The 12,334-nt window shown below is 34.2% G+C and overlaps 1 pseudogene; it reads left to right on the top strand.

Annotated features, from left to right (window-relative positions):
- Positions 1–11,534: 11,534 nt before the first annotated feature.
- On the top strand, positions 11,535–11,650 carry LOC120585283 (uncharacterized; annotated as a pseudogene).
- Positions 11,651–12,334: the final 684 nt, after the last annotated feature.

Here is a 12,334-nt window from a genome sequence, read left to right as displayed (position 1 = left end):
GGTTATAAGATCAAGAAAATCACAGTACTATTTTTAAAAGGCTTTCACAGGTTTTTGATTTATAATCATACTGAGCAGAGGTTGGTTATTAACTTATCCTCTTCACCGAAAAGAGCAACTTACACTTGGACATTCCACAAAGCATTTTCACATACATTATCTCATTTGATGCTCACAGAAACGCAGAGCAGGTATAATTATGTCATTTTATAAATGAAGAGTCTTGGAGAAATTCAATGATTTCCCAAGGGATTAAAGTGGATAGATGGTTCTGGAATCAAGAATAACACTCGGGTTTTCAATTTCTATGACCAATTCTTTTCCCACTTTATTAAACTTCAGGATATAGACCTCAAACCTTGTTTTTTACTGGCTCCCCTTAGGCTGGAGGACTTGAGATAATAAGGCAATAGAGAAGGTGAGAAAATGAAGAAGAATAAAAGAAAGCTGATCTGGAAGGAATTGAATATAGTTTCCTATCACATGACATTCTTGCATCCCGGGGAGCAGGATGAGTTTGTTCTTTTTCAAGACCACGTCTCACATTAGTCCCTAATGGTAGGGCTTCGGCAGGTCTGTGGATATCACGGCTACAGGTCGAGTTTGAGGCCAATGCCGGAAGGACATGGTGTTCTCATTAAACATTTTCAAAAAAAGAACTGTAATGTTTCTATCTTCACTTTAGAATTTGAATAGAAATGGACTCCTAACTTGTATGAAACCAAAACCTCACTTTAAATATCCTCAACCACTAAAAATATGAATGCTGATTACCTGTGTTGCATATTTAAATTTATAGGTTTTTTTCTTTGTTAGGTAAGGCCTTGGAAAATGCGAAAAATGCAATGTTTGAATAATCAGCCCCATTACTTTGAGTCAATTAGGAACTTGACTTAAACGCATTGTAAATTCTTTACACATCTAGCTTTGTATTTTTAGAGCTTTCTCATAGAGACAGAACAAAAGCTCAGAGCGCAGACTCTGGCTTCAGATGACCTAGATTCAAATCCATGTTCTGCCAGTTATTAAATTCTTGACTTCTAGCAAGATGATTCATGATGTCTCTATGCCTTGGTCAGTTTTAAAGATTAAGTGAGATAATGCACTTGTAATTAATCAACACACACTGGCTATTATCTTTACCATCACATATTTGAAGAGCATAAAGAAATGCTCGACATTGATGGCATCTCTTACAATGGTGTTCTGGGAAAAGTACCGAGCTGCTTATCTCTTTATTAATTAAACTGGTGACACCACAGTTCCATATTTCTATATAAGTTGGGTAAATTTCACCACATTAGTTTAGATGTATATATTTATATTTTTGTATTTGTGTATAACATGGGTAAAACCACACTTCCATAATATTTCTCAAAATCTTGGAAAATAGGGAAAACAGAATTTTATCAGTTTGCTAATACATTTGGCTACATAATACCAAGTGATTGATTTTACTTTTTAAAATGTTTTTAATGAATGTATTGATATATTTCTTCTTTACTCAATGATTGAATTAACTGGTTGATGTTGGCGTTTTATACACCTACTCTGATTTAGACATTTTTGGAAATTGTTGTTCAGTCTCTTAAAGTATCATTAACACATTTTTCTGCCAGTGGCTTGAAAATATTCATGCAGGTTTCAAAAATTCCTAATTTATTTCCAAGTGGGAGATCATATATTGGAAAAATCTGACTCAGCATGAAATATTTAGGGTAAAAATTATTTTACCCTAGTAAGCGTACTTAAAATATGTTAGTACAGAAAGTATTTTCCCTTCTTCTAGCTTTATTTTCTATCATAGCTTTTATTCAGCCTCTCACCTTGAACAGTTACACAGGAAATTTTATGAAGAGCCGTGATGTACTGGAAATAGCTACCTGGCTGTCAGAGTTATCACTTCAATCGCAGAAGCTAAGCCCGAGTTTTACAGAGACGGTCCTCTCGTATCCGTTCTCTACCCTTTCCCTTGAGGAAATTGTTCTAAAAACGTTTGGTAATTATTTCTTTCTTTCAGCTCAGAGTTACACTGATTTGGACCCTGGAGAAGGAAGAACATGCTATTGGACATATGATTATAAAGTCTTAACACCAGGGGCTGAAAGAATTCCATCTGATCCATAGTTTCCAAATCAAATATTGCACACATTTAGAGAAAACTAGAGATGACAGCTTTTATACCTCTCTTTCTCCTGTGTCTACGGTCTTTGAATTATCTCAACCAATTTTTCATTTCTTTCAAGTACAAAGTTCTAGTGATATCTATTTCTTGCATGGTAGTAGTATAATAGAGTTTAATAGAGTGGCCAGACGTCTACATGAATCATAAATTTAAACGGGTTGGCTTCTTTATGAAGCCATGGTAGGAAGAGTGGTGGAAATTCTTAAAACATAAACCTTCCTTCAGTGGTTTCTAAAATATGTTGTTCCATAAAGTTGAAAACAATGTTTTATATTTCTTGCTGTAATGGGGACAAGGCAAAGTGTAGTATATCATTCGATATGGGTAAGTTAAAAGTAATCTTACTCCTACAGCTGATGCCCAAAGGAGGTGTTCTACCATTACTGAGGTAGCCTCAAGGCTTTCCCCTGAGATTCCTCAAAGACTCTGATGGTATGTCTTGATTGAGATAACGAGTATTTGGAGAAATCTTTCTTTGATTTTGTGACTCTGCATCTTTAGTTTTATTTTAAAAACGTCTCTTTAAGATTACAGACTTGTTCATTTTTAAATGGTAGTGTTTCTCTTTCATTCATTCCTGCACATTTAACATCACTTGCTTAAGCAATATGTGGCGGGAACTTTGTTAGGTGCTGGGGAGAATAGCATGAAGTGGAAAGAACCTGCTTTCAAGGTATTTACCTATGACTATTAACTTGCAAGCATGGTAGAGTTGGTGATCACTTTCAGTTTTCTGTTTCATGTCATATAATCAATCATGTGATAGCATTTACTTTCTCACTTTTAGTCGTCAAGTTAAGAAAATTAAAACAAATTTACATTCTGGGAAGGGGAGATTCTCTTCATGTAATATGAATTACTCTTACCCCCAATTTTAAAATGCAAATTGTCTATTCCGCTTACTTTTTTAACCCTCTATTTAATACCTTTTTATTGAGGTAAAATACTCGTAACATCTAATTTACTATTTTCCATATTTTTTAAAAGGTAGTTTAGTGCTATTTAGTATTTGCAGTGCCGTGCAACCATCACCACTATCTAGTGCCACACTGTCTCCAACACCTACACCCATTTAATGGTCACTCCCCATTCTCCTTGTCCCCAACCCTGGCTACAATTAAGGTGCTTTCTGTCTCTAGAATTTGCCTATTCTATACATTTCATATAAATAGAACCATACATTAATTGGCCTTTTGCCTTTGGATTCTTTCACTTAGCATAATGTCTTCAAATTTCATCTACGTGGTATCATGTATCAGTATCCATTCCTTTTTATGGCTGAATAATACTCCATTGTATGGCTAGACTACATGCTGTTTATTCATTCATTATTTGATTGACATTTGGGGTTTTGCTGCCAGATTACTTTTATAATGGATAATAAAACATAAGTAAAATTTGAATAAGTATATTTGCTTGCTTCAAGTAGTAGGTAAATTATCAAAATTCATTTGAAACAGCATGGAAATGTTTCTATGTGACTTGGACCATTCTATCTGCTTCTAAGCCTTCTGGTATAGTGAGGTGTATGAAATATAGACCTGGTCTCTAACCAGTGGGAGCTGCTATGACTCCTTCCTACAATATTTAGTGTTGCTTAAGTAATGGTTTCTTGAAAGGCATTTTTGTAGACAATTAAAATATAGCTATAATGGAAGTTATTTCTCGTTAAATTACCAATATGTCTATTTCCCTTACAGCATTAGAGATAGAATGAAAAAAGATTACATTATGTTTCGTAATTTCAAAATATCCTAAAGTAAAATTTGAAATCATTGTTTTGATTCTGAAGATTTCATAGCCCATGGAAATCAAGTAGGCAGCTTCAGATATGAAGCAACAACTTACTTCCAGCCTTGTGTATTACATGTTTTGAAAATGAAGGTCAAGGCTCTGAGGTCGCCCCATTTTCTTTCAGAAAAACGTGATGTGATCTTTAACTCCACTTGAACAGCCACTAGAGGCAAGGAGATGAGACCTCAGTTTAATGTCTCAGCTGAAGGGCAGCCAGGCAGAGCCACTATTAATACTCGACAAGCCAAGAACTCTGCTTCGGTGCAGTTAAAACCTCAGCAACGGGCAACAGCGGTTTATAATTTATAAGGATGAAAATGGATCAAGTTTCTTTTTTCTGGGAAGAAAATAAAGTCATGATGCATTTTCAACAAATGCTTAGTTGCACTTAAGTGCCCCCCAGGGCATTCCATTAATGAGGATCAAAAATTATAAGAAAAAAAAACAGATATAGATATATAAAAATGTGGAATTAACAAGTTTTCCTTTTGTTTAAACCTGAAAAAGCACATAATGTCTTTTCAGCATTTTTGATAAACATATACTTAAAGTTGAAACTGTTACTTACAAAGCCATAATACTGTATGAAACCATATGGTAAACTGTCTGTCTTAGTGATTACCAGCCCTGGTTTCATAGCACCCTAGGGATATCATAAAATTTGAAAATTATTTTTAATTAAAAATGCATAGTAACTTCAATTTAACACATTCTCTGTAGACCAGAATTTTCCCTTAAAATAGATTTACTTTAGTCTTTGTCTAGATGGGATTTGCACCCAAAAGACTTCATGTTAGATGCGTTTATCTATGGAAACAATTTGAAGAATTGGCATTGGAGCCCATATTTATTCACGTGCTCTTTAGGACTGAGAATGCTACAAAATCAAGTAGCACACACACAATAAGATATATCAAGTCTGATATTACTAGGGATGATTCGGCCAGGAATCATATAGTTAATTTATATCTTGGGTTTTTTTTTTTAAGTGTTTAATGTCTGTCTCACTCATAATATTAGAAATTTGATATATTCTAGGGAAAAAAAGAATGAAATTGTAAGTCACATCAATCATGTGTGTATATGTGTGAATGTGCGTGTCTGTGTGTGTGTTCTGTTTAAAACAATGACAGAATTTCATCCCCCTTCTGCACAGTGAAAACTAAGAGTCCTCTCGGAAACACGTTTTGTCTTTCCAAGGCAATTTTCATTTCAGATGTGCTTGTAAGTTAAAAAAAAAAACAAAAAAACTGTACATTTTTGGTTGGCTTGATCCACCTCTAAGAGATAAAACATAAAGTCCTTCAACGTTTTAAGTGATATGTAAGAATTACCAGTAAAGAGATAGCAATAAAATAAAAAGAAACGAAGCTAAGAAATATCTGATGAATGAATGAAGAAAAGAAGCCCTTCTTATATTTCTCAACTTAGCCATATATTTAAAAAGAAAGAAAAAAAGTGGCCTGAGCTTTTTTAACCATCGTTGTTCTAGGAAGTAATTGGGAGAATGTATTATTGGTGCACTCCCATGGTGTATACGCCTGAAGGTCTCAACAGGACCCTGAGAACAGAGCACGTTGGCCTTCCCAGCTTTGATGTAAAGATCCATGAGCCTCTGAAGCAGCAGCCAGACGATGAACCATGGGTGCTGTGTTTTTAAATTGGTCTCATGTACATTTTACTTACAATTTAACTTATGGTTCCTTTCAAAACACAGAAGAATGATTCTAGACCTTTCGTATGATTTTTGCTTAATTCATAGTAAAGATTTCTTATTCCCAGTGAACAGAAGAGAGGAGCTACAAGAGCTAAGTATTAAATGAATCTTACGAAAATGTGATGCCTATTCAAGCTGTTTGCAATTCTTCTGTCTCACATTCACGAAGTATATGAACAGTTAGAACGATACCAGGGCATAAAGGCATTGATCATAGAGATTATTCTTTCCCAATCATTGTACAATTAATTCTGTGTCATGGATTCTCAAATATATCGTCTATGACACTACTCCTTCTGCACTGAGAAAAACAGTCTCTGATTCTTGAGGCACTTTTCATGTTATTATTCACTCATCCATTATCCATCCTTCAGTCACTGTCTGCTCTACTGAAACTGTGCTTGACATTGGGGATTTCAAGTAAAACATAGTCTTTGACTCTAAGGTGCTCACAAGATAGTAGGAGGTGATGTACATGTAAAGAAATAATAAGAATAAATCATTATAGAACCTATCATAAAAATATGTGCACCATAGTGGAGAACAAAGAAGAGAATATTCATTTCTACCTAAGGGTGAATAACACATACAGATGAAAAATAATGCTTCAGGGGTATTTGGCAATTGAAAATAGAAATTACATAAGCAAACAGAAGAAGCAAGTGAAAGTGAGCATACCAAGGAGAAAAATACCTTAAAAGAAAAAAGAAAACTTTAATGGAAATAAAAAAAGAGAAAGACCTACAGGCACTTTTTTAAAGGTTATTAAAAATAATTAAATACGAATATGAATTAAATATGATAGGATATCTTTTAGAATTTTAAAATATTTATTTTAGAAAGATATTGATGACTGATCAGTTATGGAAGAGAGTCTCATTGAAATCTATATAAAGACTGACTTACGTCTCCCAGCACAATTCAGAAATGATATCCTGGGCTCAATCACTTTTTTAGCAGATTATTATTTTAGTCTACGTGTTAATTCTGTAGTAATAACTGTTTGATCATCACAAAAATGGAATAATGTGGAATGAAAGTTAAAATACATACATACTTTAAACCCATTAGACCAGCATGCAGATTTTTTAAATGGCTCGTTAGATATTTCATAAAAATTTAATTAGCGTTTTGGAATCTGCAACATCATGCTTCTTGCATTAAATAAATTCATTCAGAATTCTGGAAGAACTCACTGATAACAATTGGAAAAAAGCATGACTTCCTTTAAAGCCCAGCTTTCATACTGAATGATATGAAAGGCAGAGAATATCCCCTGCTACATTATTTTTTTCATTCCTACACAAATTAAAGTAGCGGAGCAAGTTATTAAATGTCAATTTTTATGTCAAATACACTGTGGCATTAGGTAATATGTGTTTTCTAATTTACAAATTTTTTCCCAGATTGATCTTTCAGACTTTGCAAGACATGATAAACCCTCTAAATTTAGTCAGACTCGTGAGTTGTTAGTTACTGTGGGCTAAGTCATGGAGTACCAGTGATGAAAAGCCTTAATCCTGAAACTTAATTTGCATGAATAAAATTGTCAATAAATTATATAGTCTATATTTTTATTTTTAGTCTTATTTCTGTTTTTTTTTTTCACAATTCCCATGCATTTGGGCTCTATTATGTGTAAACAACCATGATATTAAATATGGAAACTATGGAACTCGACCTAGAAAAATAATAACACACTTAGCAGTAATTAAACAGCATACAAGGTATACATTTTTAGCAGTGGTAAGCAACAGGCCAAAATGCAATATAACTCTACAAATTGAAGTTCTAAGGGTGAGTTAGTGATGAGTCAGAATAATCAGGCTGATGTTTGATTTCCAAACTTGTGAAGAGTTATTGAATTCTACAGCTTAACATAATACTTACCTACTGTGATAGTTTTGTGCATCGTCAATTTAATTAACTAGAACTACATTTTCTAGTTTTTCCTTTCCAAGTTGGCCACAGGCAAGATTTGTGTGAGATCTGCCAAATTATGATGAAACAACGGCCATTATTCTCTGAAGGTCAGTGTTGGGGCCAGCACCACTGCAGCTCACATACATTGTCATTGATCTAAGATAGTGTGGGGCAGCAGCTAGAATTACAGACTCCAGACCCCATTGGATCTACTCCTTTGTTTCTTCAAACTGTGGGCCAGGTGAAGAGCTTCAGCTTCTTCTGCACATCACTGCATCATCAAGATGGGAGGCCATGAAAAATAGAGGCGGGTTCCCATTTGTCTTTGTGGTCTACAGTTGTCCTTGCTCTCTTCCCTGCTTCATGCCTAGCTTTTCTTCTTGACTGCTGTCCCTCCTGATTCACAGTAACTTTATGCTCTCATCAGATACAGAATTGACAACTCTCTATAATACCCACAAATTGCACACGATATATTCCCTATAATTGGTCCTTTCTTGTATCACTTAGCAGTGTTCTTCTTCCCAGACTGAACTTTAAATTATAGAAAAGGCTCTAAGGGAACTCTTATGAAAGATTCTTCAAAATGGCTCCGGGTTATTTTGAATTGGTTATTTGAACTAATTATACTTCAAGATATTAATGATTGTGGACGGTAGTAGTTAAACATGGTCAATCCATGGCAAAATGGCTACTTAAAATAGTATTTGTAAACATTTGAAATCAAATGTTTATGGAAAGAATCATTTTGGGTGACTATATAATTTTTGCCACAGAATATTTTATAAAAATAAGGAGCATATGAGTTTATAGCTGGTTGTTTCTAAGTGTGCCAGAGGACTTGGAGAAAGTACCTAATAAGTTGGGAGTCTTAACTTTCCAGTAAAGGATAAGAGAGTAAAATGCTTCTAAGTCTGCCCTAAAATAAACTTTTACCTCCTAAGACTTCTGAAAACCAAGCTCAAAGTCTAAAACTGTTTTCGGCAAAATTAAAATCAATTAAATTTACAACTTCACAGGATCTCTTTTATTAAAATTAGGACATTATTTAGGAAGAAACGGCTGGGACTATATAAAACAGATTCTAATGAAGCTGAGAAATTTGATTCCTAAATACATCTGAGCCTCCCTTGCCTGTAGAAACAGCCTTTCCTACCTTATTTGAAAATGTTAGACTCTTCCTACCTAAGGAAACTGTAATGGCCTCTTTTAAAGTAGCCGAATATCAAGGGATTGTTAATTCTCTTTAAAACACACCCAATAACCTCTCATTGCTCCTTGACTTATAATCGGATCCTCCCCCCAGCGTGGTAAGGCAAAAAAGTGTGACCTAATTTCTTATTCTGATAGTTTGTTATTGGTGTTTAAAAATAAAACCGATTTCTGATAACTAATTTTGCATCCTGCTACTGTACTGAATTCATTTATTAGTTCTAATATTAGTTTGTGTGTGTGTGTGTGTGTGTGTGTGTGTGTGTGTGTGTGGGAATCTATAGGGTATCATGTCATCTGCAAATAATGACAGTTTTACTTTTTCCTTTCCAGTTTGGATGCCTTTTATTTCTTTTACTTGTCCGATTGCTGTGGTTAGAACTTCCAATACTATGTTGAATAAAAGCGGCGAAAATGGACATCCTTGTCTTGTTCCTGGTCTTAAAAAAAAAAAGCTGTTTTTTGCTTTTGAGTATGTTAACTGTGGGTTTGCCATTTGCGATAGTACGAATGGACCTAGAGTATATCATGCTAAGTGAAATAAGTCAGACAGTGAAAGATAAATACCATATATGTGGAATCTAAAAAACAAAATAAATGGACAAACAAAACAGAAAGAAACTCATTAATACAGAGAACAAACTGATGGTTGCCGAATGGGAGGAGGCTGGGTGAAGGGTGAAAAAGGTGAAAAAAATTAAGAAGTACAAACTGCCAGTTATAATAATAGTCCCAGGATATAACGTACAACATAAGGAATATAGTCAATAATATTGTAAGAACTATGGATGGCGTAAGGTAAGTACTAGACTTATCAGGGTGATCACTTCGTAAAGCATATAAATGTCTAACTACTATGTTGTATACCTGAAACTAATATAATATTGTATGTCAACTGTAATTAAAAAATTGAAAGAAAAAGTGGTTTCTGTGAAGGTGAAAACCATACTGAAGTGACTGCAAATTTTGCCAATTTGTATTGTCTTAAACTTGGGGAACATGTATGGGAATGGATCCTTATGGATGTTGGATCAAGTTAAAAGGGGTATAATGTAGGGCAGTTAAATTCGTTGATGTGGATACTCTGGAGCAGAGATTTTAGATTCAATTGGAAATCTCACATGACTGAGAGTTGCAGATAGGCTAAGAAACTCATCTGATGTTACAAAACAAATACGTAATGTACCCAGGAGCGCAAAGGGTTTGGCTCCAGAGTCCTTGTTCTTAAGAGTGATATGGTAAGAGACAAGAGGCTGTGGTTTCAGACACATTAGGGACTATAAATTTTAAAAAGCAGTTGTAATAAATGAGACAAGAAAGAAAGCCCGGGATTTAGTTAAAAAACCTTAAATTATAGTTACATTTTTCTGACATCCTCTCAGCATTTTCCCTCTATTCCACGTATATCTTCACAAGTGGTTGTCCTTTCTAATGGACACATTATATTTATTGGTGACAAGAAGAAATACTTCTTGAATCCTCATCAGATCTTGTTAAAGAGGGGATCTGCAACAGAACAATAATATAAGAGAAATCTTCTGATGAATGACTAGGAAGCAGATGTAATATAAAGAGACAGAGATACAGAGAAAGGAAGAGAGAAAATAAGCAAGCATAAACTCCTTTCTTAAATATGTCCATGAACTTGTAATACATTTTATATTTTTACAATGAGGTTGATGTACACGTGTGTATGTGTATGTAAAAACTATGCTGTTACTCTGTCCTATCCTTAAATTAAACTCTTTGAGAGATAGAAAAAGCAAGCAAAAGCATTAAAAATAACTGTCTAGACAGCCAAACCCAGACCAATATACACAGTGTTCCAAGAGTGAGAGCTTCTACTTTTTCTACCTTCTAGGTAGAGATGCTGAGTAGAACACACAAGATCATAGAAATATATTGCTGTAAGATGCTTCATCTAAACTGAGCTGATTAGGAGACAAAACTTAGGCTGTACCTCGATGTTCTAATGAGTGCACAAATGAAGTTGACCCTTATACTTAACGGCAAAGTTATTTCCTTTTATTATTTTGTGACATTATCTTTGTCTAAATTCTTCCTTTGATCTTCTTCTAAAGAGGAGAGAAAAAGACACATATGGTCTACTTATAATTATGTTTTACTTTATTTGAATAAAATTTTCTTCATTATTACATAACCTTTCTATTGCTGCATATAAATTACTACCAACTTGGCAGATTAATATAATAAACATATGCCACATATTAAAAAAAAACCCATAGGTAACATACTCAGTAGTGAAAGACTGAGAGTTTTTCCTGTAAGAGCAGAAACAAGGATGTCCACTTGACACCTCTACTCAACATAGTATTTGAAGTCCATGCCAGAGTAATGTGTTAAGAAAAAGAAATGAAAATCATCTAAATTAAAAAGATATAAAATTATCTGTTTGCAGATAACATTATCTTATGTGTAGAAAACCCAGAAGACACCACAAGAAAACTGTTAGAACTGATAAACAAATTAAGAAAGTTGCAGGGTACAAAATCAGCACACAAAATTAGTTGAATTTCTACATATTAACAATGGACAATCTGAAAAGGAAATAAAGAAAAGTATTTTATTTACAATAGCACCAAAAAGAATAATATACTTAAGAATGAGCCTAACTAAGAATGCAAAAGACTTAGACCGATAACTACAAAACATTGCTGGAAGAAATTAAAGAAGACATAAATAGTCTATGGCCATGCCCTGAATGTGCCTGATCTCATTTGATCTCAGAAGCTAAGCAGAGTCAGGCCTGGTTAGAACTTGGATGGGTGACCACCTAGGAAGACCAGGTGCTGTAGGTGTTTAAAAAAAGACATAAGTAAATAGATAGATATCCTCTGAGCTCATGGATTGAAAGACAATATTGTTAAGATGTTGATATTCTTCAGATTAGGGGGGCTTCTGGTCAAGATAGCAGTGTAGGGAAGGACTGTGTTTGCCTCCTCCCATGATCACCTCAAAATTTTAACTAAACTACAGAACAATCATCATTGAGAATTGCCTAAAGTCTAGATGAACAGAAATTCTATAACTAAAGATATACAGAAAAAGCCACATAGAGACCGAAACAAACAAACAAAGAATTGGATTAGTTACCAACAAATAAAAATCAGGAGAAATCTCAAAAAAAAAAGAGGTTGACATGCCTCAAAGCTACCTACAGATTCAATGCAATACTTATCAAGATTCCAATGATGTTTATTTGTTTATTGGACAAATAGAAAAACCCATCCTAAAATCCACGTGGCATCTCAAGGAAACCCCAAAAGCCAAAAACAATTTTGAAAAGAACAAAGGTGGACGTCTCATACTTCCTAATTTCGAGAGCATCTGCTTCTGGTTCCTACCTCTTTTAAAGGCTTGCCTGATCACATCAAGTCCATTCAAGGTCATTTCTCTTTTCATAACTCAAAGTCAACTCATTAGGAATCTTAATTATATCTGCAAAATCCCTTTTGCCATAAAATATAATTTAAACTTATAAG

This window comes from Pteropus medius, unplaced genomic scaffold (assembly GCF_902729225.1).
Source record: "Pteropus medius unplaced genomic scaffold, Ma_sr-lr_union100, whole genome shotgun sequence".
Lineage (NCBI taxonomy): Eukaryota > Metazoa > Chordata > Mammalia > Chiroptera > Pteropodidae > Pteropus > Pteropus medius.
Note: the sequence above shows the minus strand (reverse complement) of the source record. Positions and strands in the feature narration are given on the sequence as shown.